Here is a 10,823-nt window from a genome sequence, read left to right on the forward strand (position 1 = left end):
TTCGGCCATGCCTTTTCCACAAGTTTGGCCATGCCTCAAGTTCGGCCATGCCTTTTCCACAAGTTTGGCCATGCCTCAAGTTCGGCCATGCCTTTTCCACAAGTTTGGCCATGCCTCAAGTTCGGCCATGCCTTTTCCACAAGTTTGGCCATGCCTCAAGTTCGGCCATGCCTTTTCCACAAGTTTGGCCATGCCTCGGGATGAACTAGCGGGATTCCGGAGCGAAATAATAATAATAATAATACGCCAGAAATGTTGTCAAGAAATGCCAAAGATCGGTGATCATTTCAACAACAGGAATAGTCAGAAGAGTGCTAGCAGAAGAAGAATATGAGAATTCCAAATGATCAAGACAACCAATCTGAATAACTATGAATAACTTAACTATAGAGTATGTTGCTATCCATAGCCCATGCATACTTTGCATTACCTACTTCCCTTTATTGTATTGAATATTACAAATAAAGTGGATATGTTCATAATAATAATAGACTCTTGAGTGGTAACCACTAAGGCGAGGTTAACGCCGGAAGCGTTCTCTTCCACCTAACCCTTAAAGCTCCATGATTATGTGGTCAAAATCTCAAATAAATGAGGATAAAATTCCATGCCTCGGCTGGGATCGAACCCACGCCCTCCTGTTTATTAGGCGAGCGTCTTGACCACTACGCCACCGAAGCAGAGGCTTTCATATAAGAACGGCACTTAGGTCAAAACAGCTTTTCTAATACCAGCCACTCACGCTGTCTGACAGATAGACGGAACGTGGGTGGCGAAAAAAGCTTCAGGCCTAGGTCTGTCAGACCGTCTGAGACCGTGGCGCAGTCTGGAGCTTTTTCCATCACACACGTTCGGTCTCAGCGTCAGTGGCTTTAAATCAGGAATATATCTTGATGGCTTCATTATTCATCCAGAATCAAAATACATATATAGGTTTTCGATTCCAAATATTTCAACGGGTTACTTTTTCTAGTGTTCTCGTCTTGACCCAGCACCTAAATGGGAAGAATTGTGTCTCTTCTCAATTCTCATCCGTCTGATGAGAGGCATACTACGGGATGGGCATGCAAGACACAGGCCACATGCGTCTAATGTAGCAGTTGTTTCATTGCTACGAAATAAAAACGGCGGTGAAACACGGTACCTACTCATCTTAAAAAAAAAAAAAATAGTTTTCAGTTATAACTTAAAATCAAAAAATTTCTACGCTGTTTCAAATAAAACCTTTCAATTCATGTCTGTTTCGTCCTCTTTTCACCACGAGTCTATCATTCCTTGTTAGTCACATGTTACATCTGAACCCAGGACCTTCTGCTTCACGAGCGTTACCACCGAACGAACTGTGCCCCCCAGAAACAAAATTTAGAGGCTAAAACTCACATATGTTACATCTGAACCCAGGACCTTCTGCTTCACGAGCGTTACCACCGAACGAACTGTGCCCCCCAGAAACAAAATTTAGAGGCTAAATTCCAACTCTCACATCTCGAGGACCGAAGAGACATCATTCATTCGAATTATCCGATGAGAGAAGTGATAACGTCCAGGACAACCAGTAATGAGTTCTTATCAATGTCCTTATCAGTAGCATCAATGTCCTTATCAGTATAGCATCAATAATTTTGCATTCTTCACTTTTGTAGGCTCGGAAAATTACCTGATCTCACGTACTAATCTCGATACCTCGCCTTATGCAATCGGCAATCGACAGGACAGACAGCTTGAAGGGAAAGCCCACACATCGACTGAATCGTTCACATGGCCTCGACAACATAGATTCACCTCGTCGATCGATATCAATGGACGGCCGTTCGACTATGTTTGAACACACCTTAATGCAACTGGCTGTAACGGGAGCATGTCCTTTTTTTAGGTTTGATAAAGGGAACTGTTACAAATGTCTTATCGTCCCGGAATCGTAGAGAGGATAGGACAAGATTGAAGAAAGCCAGCCGTTCCGAGAACGAGTCTTATCTCTTTAGGATAAAGTTCGCCCCGGGCGGGAATCGAACCCGCGACCTGACGCTTTCAAGGCAGAAGTGGTACCCTCCAAGCTGGCCTCCTGGTTTTGTTTTATCTTTTTGCTCAATTATCCTCACGAGGCTCATTTCGTCTTCAAATATTATAGGTCACTCATCCCAAATACCCAACTCTCACATCTCGAGGACCGAAGAGACATCATTCATTCGAATTATCCGATGAGAGAATTGATAACGTCCAGGACAACCATCAGTAATGAGTTCTTATCAATGTCCTTATCAGTAGCATCAATGTTTTTGCATTCTTCACTTGTAGGCTCGGAAAATGACCTGATCTCACGTACTAATCTCGATACCTCGCCTTATGCAATCGACAGGACAGACAGCTTGAAGGGAAAGCCCACACATCGACTGAATCGTTCACATGGCCTCGACAACATAGATTCACCTCGTCAAGAAGAAAAGTGATTGATTTGTCGTTTTTTAAAGGAAAAATAGGGATTTTGCCTTAGAATGTCCAAAATTTCAACGTTCTTTACTGTTTAAGTGAAGGCAACACTCTTATGATTGTTCTACAGGTCAGCTGAAGATTAGCAGAAACTCTGTAAGGTAGGTTCAATGTTCACTTACCTACTCAACTTTATCAGGGTTTATAAGGTGTGAATAATGCAATAATTAGGTACCTACCTATGTAGTTCTACAGACTTATATGGACTTGGAAATTCACTAGTCCAGGGTCCAACAGGAAATGTAAAACCAAAGCAAACTAAAATATTATTCCTCGTATCAATAATATTCAATAATAGGTACGCAGGTACTCAACTTTCATCAGGCATGTAGGTACCTAAAAGTGGGAGGCTATGACAGCTGTTGAAATGTTCAATGTAATGTTGCTTAACTATACAAGTCAGTTGGATAGAGTTGTGAAAACAGAGAGATGGAGCATCTAGAGTCAAACATTTGCTGCTCCAAAATCTAAGTAAGTCAGCTTTCTGAATCAGTTTCTTGTGGCCTATTCTTATAAGGTGTGAATAATGCAATAATTACCTATGTAGTTCTACAGACTTATAGGGACTTAGAAATTCACTAGTCCAGGGTCCAACAGGAAATGTAAAACCATAGCAAACTAAAATATTCCTCGTATCAATAAAAGGTAGGCAGGTACTCAACTTTCATCAGGCATGTAGGTACCTAAAAGTGGGAGGCTATGACAGCTGTTGAAATGTTCAATGTAATGTTGCTTGACTATACAAGTCAGTTGGATGGAGTTGTGAAATCAGAGAGATGGAGCATCTAGAGTCAAACATTTGCTGCTCCAAAATCTAAGTAAGTCAGCTTTCTGAATCAGTTTCTTGTGGCCTATTCCAATAAGCGTGAATAATGCAATAATTACCTATGTAATAGTTGTACAGACTAATGTGGACTCGGTAATTCACTAGTCCAGGGTCCAATAGTAAATCTAAAAGCATAGCAAATTAAAATATTCCTCGTATCAATAACAGGTAGGCAGGTACTCAACTTTCATCAGGCATGTAGGTACCTAAAAGTGAGAGACTGACAGCTGTTGAAATGTTCAATGTAATGTTGCTTAACTATACAAGTCAGTTGGATAGAGTTGTGAGAACAGAGAGATTGAGCATCTAGAGTCAATCATTTGCTGCTCCAAAATCTAAGTAAGTCAGCTTTCTGAATCAGTTTCTTGTGGCCTATTCCACAAAACAAGTCACACACCATAGAAAAGCTCCCAAATCACGATGTATTGTTATTCTCGTCAAGTGGCTACTCTTCTACAGTGTAGTTAAATATTAATAGACTCTTGAGTGGAAGGTAACCACTAGGCGAAGAAAAAAAAAATTGACAGTCAAATTGCTTCATCCGAGAGAAAAACTTAAACGGAGTTTAAATTCACTTTGTGGCCCCCAGCCATTCATAGGTTCTTAAAACAATTCCTCGCTTTCTGTTAGCTCTGCTCTTTACGTTTCTACTGCTCTATTTCATACATATGCTTTTCATGTTCACTCTAAACTCCATTGCACTCTTTACGATTGTAAAGCACTTCATTCAAAACGTAACACTTAACAGTTGGCTACAGGAAACATAGTGATGAATGTAAAGTGCAAGTGTGCAGGGACAACTAGCTGAATTGCAACTTGCTCATGTAAGTTACTTGCGACTTGCACATGTAAGTTACTTGCTACTTGCACATGTAAGTTGCTTGTGACGTGCAACTTGCACATGTAAGTTACTTGTGACGTGCAACTTGTACATGTAAGTTACTTGCAACTTGTACATGTAAGTTACTTGCGACTTGCAACTTGCACATGTAAGTTACTTGTGACGTTCAACTTGCACATGTAAGTTACGTGTGACTGTAATCACCTTGAAAACGGTCGGGCCTAAATACCTCCCTGAAGCTCAATAAAATTGACTCCTGTGTTCTCTCTAGCCATCTGTATCACTGTATAAAACTTTAGCACACCCCATTAACCAACCAATAAAATCAATAACTATTATTACAATAGGAAAATTTACTTTGAGCATGTACTTACTGTGTTTGTTCAACGAGCACATTTTTTCTCCATCCAGCTCCCGTCAATCTCTAACCAGCAGCACAAGCTCAATCAAGAGCAATTCAACCAATAAGAGCCGAGAAGATGTGAGTTCATCAACTCCAAACATCCCAGGCAATTTACCCGATGCTCAAGTACCAGGGTCTCTAAGCAAGAGATCTTCCTTCATTGAGGTAACTTTTATCCAGCCACTTTTTCTCTTTCTTATTTGATTTGATATTCTGTTTTTCTTCTAATATTTTTGGCTTTTTATGAACCCTTTGCAGATCCCTAGCATGTGTTCCCCCAGTAAGAATTTGTTAAGCTCACATATTCTTTTGATTTAATTTCAATAATAAATTTTATATTTTAAAAATATTACAAAGAATTTGAATGAGTTCTCATGCCAACTCATTTCTCAAAATCCATTTTAGGTGTTCTGTGCGATTTTCACGTACCTACCTACAGCAGGTAGGTCTGGTCTGGTATGGTACCATTTTTCTTACCTTTTTCAGCTTTTAAAAAGTGTTGTTATCTAATGCTTGAGATTGACTATTATGTCATTTTTCATAGTCATTTAACTTGGAGCTTTTTCTGAGTTAATTTTTTTAAGGACTTTGCGTTCCACGTCAGTCATAGTTATATGAATGAAAAAATGCCGCTTTTAAAAAGTAAAATTGATTTAAAGTAAAGAGTAATGTAATTGTAAGGTAAAACAAAAGTAGATAAATTAAGTAGAGTAAAGTAAACAAAGTTAAAGTAAAGTAGATATAAAATAAAATTGGAAAAAGTAACTCGTCAGGCGTCAGTTGGTATTGTCAATGTCGTAAAGACTTTTGGTTTCCTTCAAAATGAAATCCCTACTTTTCTGTTGGCTATGGTTTGAGATTTTTAACTTTGATTATTCGACACTGCAGAAGAAGAAACAACCTCAAAGTTCTATTCAAATAGGTACCTGAATGACTTGTCACTTGAAAGTTCCACATTATCCAAATCCATTTTTTTTTCTTTTTAGGAAAGCTTATCCAAAAGACTACCTATTCATATAGGTAACCTATAGGTCACAGTAGGTACGTTCAACGAATGGTCAATTTTTTAGTGGCGATGAAGCCTGCCACTTACGCTGAGACCGTCTATCATCTATCAGACGGTCTGACAGACCTAGGTCTTGAGTTGTTTCCGCCATACACGTCAAGACGACAGACTGAGGTCTGTGAGACCGCGGTCTATCAGACGTTCTCAGGGTGCGTGGCGGGAATTAGATAGGAGTGACTATTATTTTACTCAGGTTTTTTTTTTTTTTTTTTTTTTTTTATTTTAAGAAAAGGGAAAAAAAAAAAACCCAAAAAAAAAAGTTTCTTTTATTTTTCTCCGGTTTTTTTTTTTTTTTTTTTTTTTTTAATTTAAGGATACGGATAAAATAATAACCCAAGTAAAATAGTATTTACAAAGGATGTCAAAATTAAATAAATTAATTAATTAATAGGAGTGACTATACTGTGACATGAACGACAGATGTGAATACCCCCCTTTAATTACCCATCAGGAAGAATATTTCGACTGAAATATGACCTCCATAATGGTGGGAATCAGGCTTAAGGACAAGTTTCTATTCATCAAGTTCCAAAATCTCAAACTATAGGTACCTGACTAATTTGTTCAATTTTTGCAGGTCCATTAGCAAACACAGTTGTCATATTGGGAGAACAGTCGCGAAAAAATATTAAAAAAGTTCTTCTCAAATTCTACTTCTTTATTTTCATCTTCATAGCCAGCCTAGGGTTCAAGCCTAGCCAGCCCGGGGTTGATTTTATCCTAAACAGATAAGGTTTGTTCTCGGAACGGCTGCCTCTCCTATCCTGTCTTCCTTCTCTCTTCCGCTTCGGTTTTGCGACGATAAGACCTTAGCAGTTACCCGCCATCAAACCTCCTGAAAAAATGATCTTCGGAAATATTCTTTTTAGAATAAAATTCTCGTTGGCTGTTTCTCCCAACTTTGTCAACAGGGGAATTTGCTGATGGACTTTGTGAAATGATTGAATAACACACTCAAGGTTCAGTCTTACCATTTTACGCTCACGTAGACCTATTTAAATCGACGGGGGATTTTCGATGAAAGAAAAAGAAGAGATAAAAATGTCCCCTATGAATGTTTGTTTGGTAAGACTGCACCTAATGAGAAGTGTTTTGAGCAACCCCAATGTGTGTGCCCCCACCTTGTAGCCTTGCGTCCCCTTTTTACTATTTGCAAAGATTTTGGTAATTATTCCTTATTTTTATTCTTGCAAATTGTAATGAACGGGTTTGGGTTCTCTAAATCTCTATGAAAAATTGCTATTTTCTTAAAAAAATTCATCTCGATTCTTTGGCAAATTTGACGAAAATATAGGAGGGATATTTGGGCCTAAAAGCGAAAATGCAAAGTAAATCATGCTTTTTTTGGTAGAAAAGCTCCAAAAACTTGCAAGAGTAAAAAAAAAAAAAAAAAAAAAAAAAAAAAAAAAAAACTACATTACAAAAATAACAGATAACCAATAGCCTATTGCCTCTGCATATGAGCGGAAACTCGTTTCCGGTATGGTTATCGAACATTTTATCGGAAAGAGCAAAATCCTCTATTGAAAACCTTTGGTGGGAACGCTAAACCTTTAACGACAGCGGCCTTAACGAGTGGGACAGATATAATTTTAGTAATACTTTGGAAACTAGATACTAGCGCTACCTCCCATATGAAATCATGATAAATGATGCGGCTTAGTTTTTTTTTTTTTTTACTCAGTGGTGTAGATTGCAAAATAAAAGCAAAATCGGATAAACTGGTTCAGGAAAGTATGGCAAAACAAAGGATTTATTCAAAATGGATCCCACAGGGCCTCTCAATATCCAGCCAAGCCCAAAATTAACTGAGAAATTTAACTACCTAGTCCAATATCTGCCTCGGTGGTGTAGTGATCAAGGCGCTCGCCTAGTAAACAGGAGGGCGTGGGTTCAATCCCAGCCGAGGTATGGAATTTTATCCACAATATAAATTGAGAATTTGACCACAATAATAGTAGTAGCATGCCTAAGGCGTACCAAATTCCATGAAAATCAAACCTACCATTCAATAGTAATTAACCCGACCTCATTGTAAACCAATTGACATGATACTTTTCACTAGTTATTTCTACTTTCTTAGTGGATGTGCAACATTTCCCAAATCTCAAACTAATGCTTGTTTTTGTTTTTTTAGTGGATGTGACCAATTTCCCAAATCAAACTCTTACACTAATCTGGTTTTCTTAACCGTTTTCACTGACCTTTTAGGCTATAGGTATCCTGTACCCCTCGCCACACTTATAGGTAACCGATTTGTACCAAATATTGATTAGGTAAATTCTTCTCTCTTTCCTCTTCTTCTTCTCTCTCTCTCCTTCTCTTCAGAAAATGTATTCACATCTCTCTCAAAACCCTCTTCCTTTCTCCTACTCTCCCTCTCTTTCCTTCTCTATTTCGCTATCCTCTCCTCTTTACTAATTATTTCTCTTTCCGTTATAAGAGTCAGACCTCATTCAAGATGTACGAATATGTAAATGAATCAAAATATTCAAAATGAGATCTGATTTTTTTTTCTCTTTTTACAACTTTGGCCTCGCGTTTTCACTTTTTTTTCCTGCTTCTTCTTCTTCTGCTTTTTCATCTCTTTTTACAACTTTGGCCTCGCGTTTTCACTTTTTTTTCCTGCTTCTTCTTCTTCTGCTTTTTCAAATAAGGCAAAACCAAAGGGAAATGTAACACCCCCGCTAAAGTTTTCCGCTGACTAGGCAATCGACTGATTGTAATTATGATGGAAGGTTTCTTCTTTTCCTTTTCCATCTTCTCCTTTTCCTTCTTCTTCTTCTACTTCTTCTCCTTTTCTTCTCCTTCTTCTCCTTTTCCTTCTTCTTCTTCTTCTCCTTTTCCTTCTTCTTCTTCTCTTTTTTCTACTTCTACTTCTTCTACTTCTTTTCCTTCTTCTTCTTTTTCTTCTACTTCTACTTCTTCTTCTTCTTCTTCTTCTTCTTCTTCTTCTTCTTCTTCTTCTTCTTCTACTGATTGTACCTATGATGGAAGGAAGCAAATTCAAACAAAATGTAAAGCAGAAGAAAAAAAGTGTTCATTTTCCCCGACCAAATATGAATAAGAGAAGGGGAGTATGAATCAATCAAGTGTTCATTTTCCCCGACCAAATATGAATAAGAGAAGGGGAGTATGAATCAATCAACCAAAAAATGAAGAAAGGCGGAGCAGAAGAAGAAGAAACATGTTCTCAGAAAGTGAGGAAAAAGAAGAAAACAAAGAAAAAAACGCGACACTAAAGAGAGGAAATTGAGGAGGAGGAGGCGGAAAAGAGGTAGAATTAAAAGGATTATAGGTATACCCAATAAAAAATAATTAATTAGTTATGTATTATTACCTATCGAAGAAAAAGAAGAAGAAGAAACTTGTTCTCAGAAAGTGAGGAAAAAGAAGAAAACAAAGAAAAAAACGCGGCACTAAAGAGAGGAAAAAAGATTGAGGAGGCGGAGGAGGCGGAAAAGAGATAGAATTAAAAGGATTATAGGTACCCAATAAAAAATAATTAATTAGTTATGTATTATTATCATTTAGGTAAAATTAAAAGGATTATAGTTCGGCCCGGTATTCAACGTGTTAACTATACTTCGGTATACTACCTATCAATCTCGTTTTCACTTTCTTTCGAAGATAAGAAGTCCAATTTGGATGAAAGTTTATTCTGAAATACAAAAAAAAACAAAAAAAACAAATAGCAGAAGGCAGAGGCAGAATCCCTCCAGGATTATGAGGAAAACCCAAACAAGATTATCCAAGAAAAATATTCAAAGAAAAGGAAGAAAAAAAAAAGAATAATTGTGAAATGTAAAGAAAGAAAAAAGACAGAATCATCAGAATATTATAATAAGGTTAGGTAATCCCTCATTCTCTCTCTCTCTTCCACCCCCTTTACCCACTCATCAGAGAGAGAGAGAGAGAGAGAGAGAGAGAGAGAGAGAGAGAGAGAGAGAGAGAGAGAGAGAGAGAGAGAGAGAAATAAAGAGGGCGGGCACGAATCCGCGAAGGGTAGATTTTTTTCCTTATTTGCAAAAGAGAAAAAAAATGGCTGAAAATTGTTAACTCCAATATTTTTTTTTTTTTTCATTGAAGGAAGGGGGGTACTATTGACTGAATTTATTGTATTACTCAGGAATGGTTTTGTGAGAGGGAACCCTCAAATCCTCAGAATCGAACGAACATTAGCAAATAGCAATAAAAAGAAATTTCAATTTTTTTTTTTTTTACCACGAGTAACGTTATTGTAGACAGACATTGGCCTAGCAAGCTTGAAAAAAAAAGTTCCATAAAGGGAACTGTGACAACGGAGGTCGAACGAACCTTATCTGTTAAGGATAAAATTCGCCCCGGCCTGGAACAGAACCTGCAACCTAGCGCTTACAAGGCAGACGCGTTACATCTTCACTATGTAGGCCCAAGCGGTTCAGAGAGAATTCAAGACTCTTCGTACAAGGGTCTTTTCTTTCCTTTATGTTAAACCCTTATAACATCTTTACCACGAGTAACGTTATTGTAGACAGACCATGAGTAACGTTATTGTAGACAGACATTGGCCTAGCAAGCTTGAAAAAAAAAAGTTCCATAAAGGGAACTGTGACAACGGAGGTCGAACGAACCTTCTTATCTGTTAAGGATAAAATTCGCCCCGGCCTGGAACAGAACCTGCAACCTAGCGCTTACAAGGCAGACGCATACTATGTAGGCCCAAGCGGTTCAGAGAGAATTCAAGACTCTTCGTACAAGGGTCTTTTCTTTCCTTTATGTTAAACCCTTATAACATCCCTGAGGCTTCCCTGTTACTTACATCATATTTGAAAGGAAAAAATAATGATTTAAGAGTGCCCCCCAATCTTGAAAAATATTTTAGGGGAAAAAAAAGAAAAAAAAAAAGGGAATGAGATCCCCTTATTTCATTTCTACTTTTTTATGTTCAACTCTTCTCTCTCGCTCTCGCTCTCTCTCTCTCTCTCTCTCTCTCTCTCTCTCTCTCTCTCTCTCTCTCTCTCTTTCTCCCCTGTTACTTACATCATATTTGAAAGGAAAAAATAATGATTTAAGACTACCCCCCAATCTTGAAAAATATTTTAGGGGGAAAAAAAAGGAATGAGATCCCCTTATTTCATTTCTACTTTTTTTTTCATGTTCAACTCTTCTCTCTCGCTCGCTCTTCCTCCCTCTCTCTCTCTCTCTCTCTCTCTCTCTC

Source organism: Diaphorina citri, unplaced genomic scaffold (assembly GCF_000475195.1).
Source record: "Diaphorina citri unplaced genomic scaffold, Diaci psyllid genome assembly version 1.1 scaffold2082, whole genome shotgun sequence".
NCBI lineage: Eukaryota > Metazoa > Arthropoda > Insecta > Hemiptera > Psyllidae > Diaphorina > Diaphorina citri.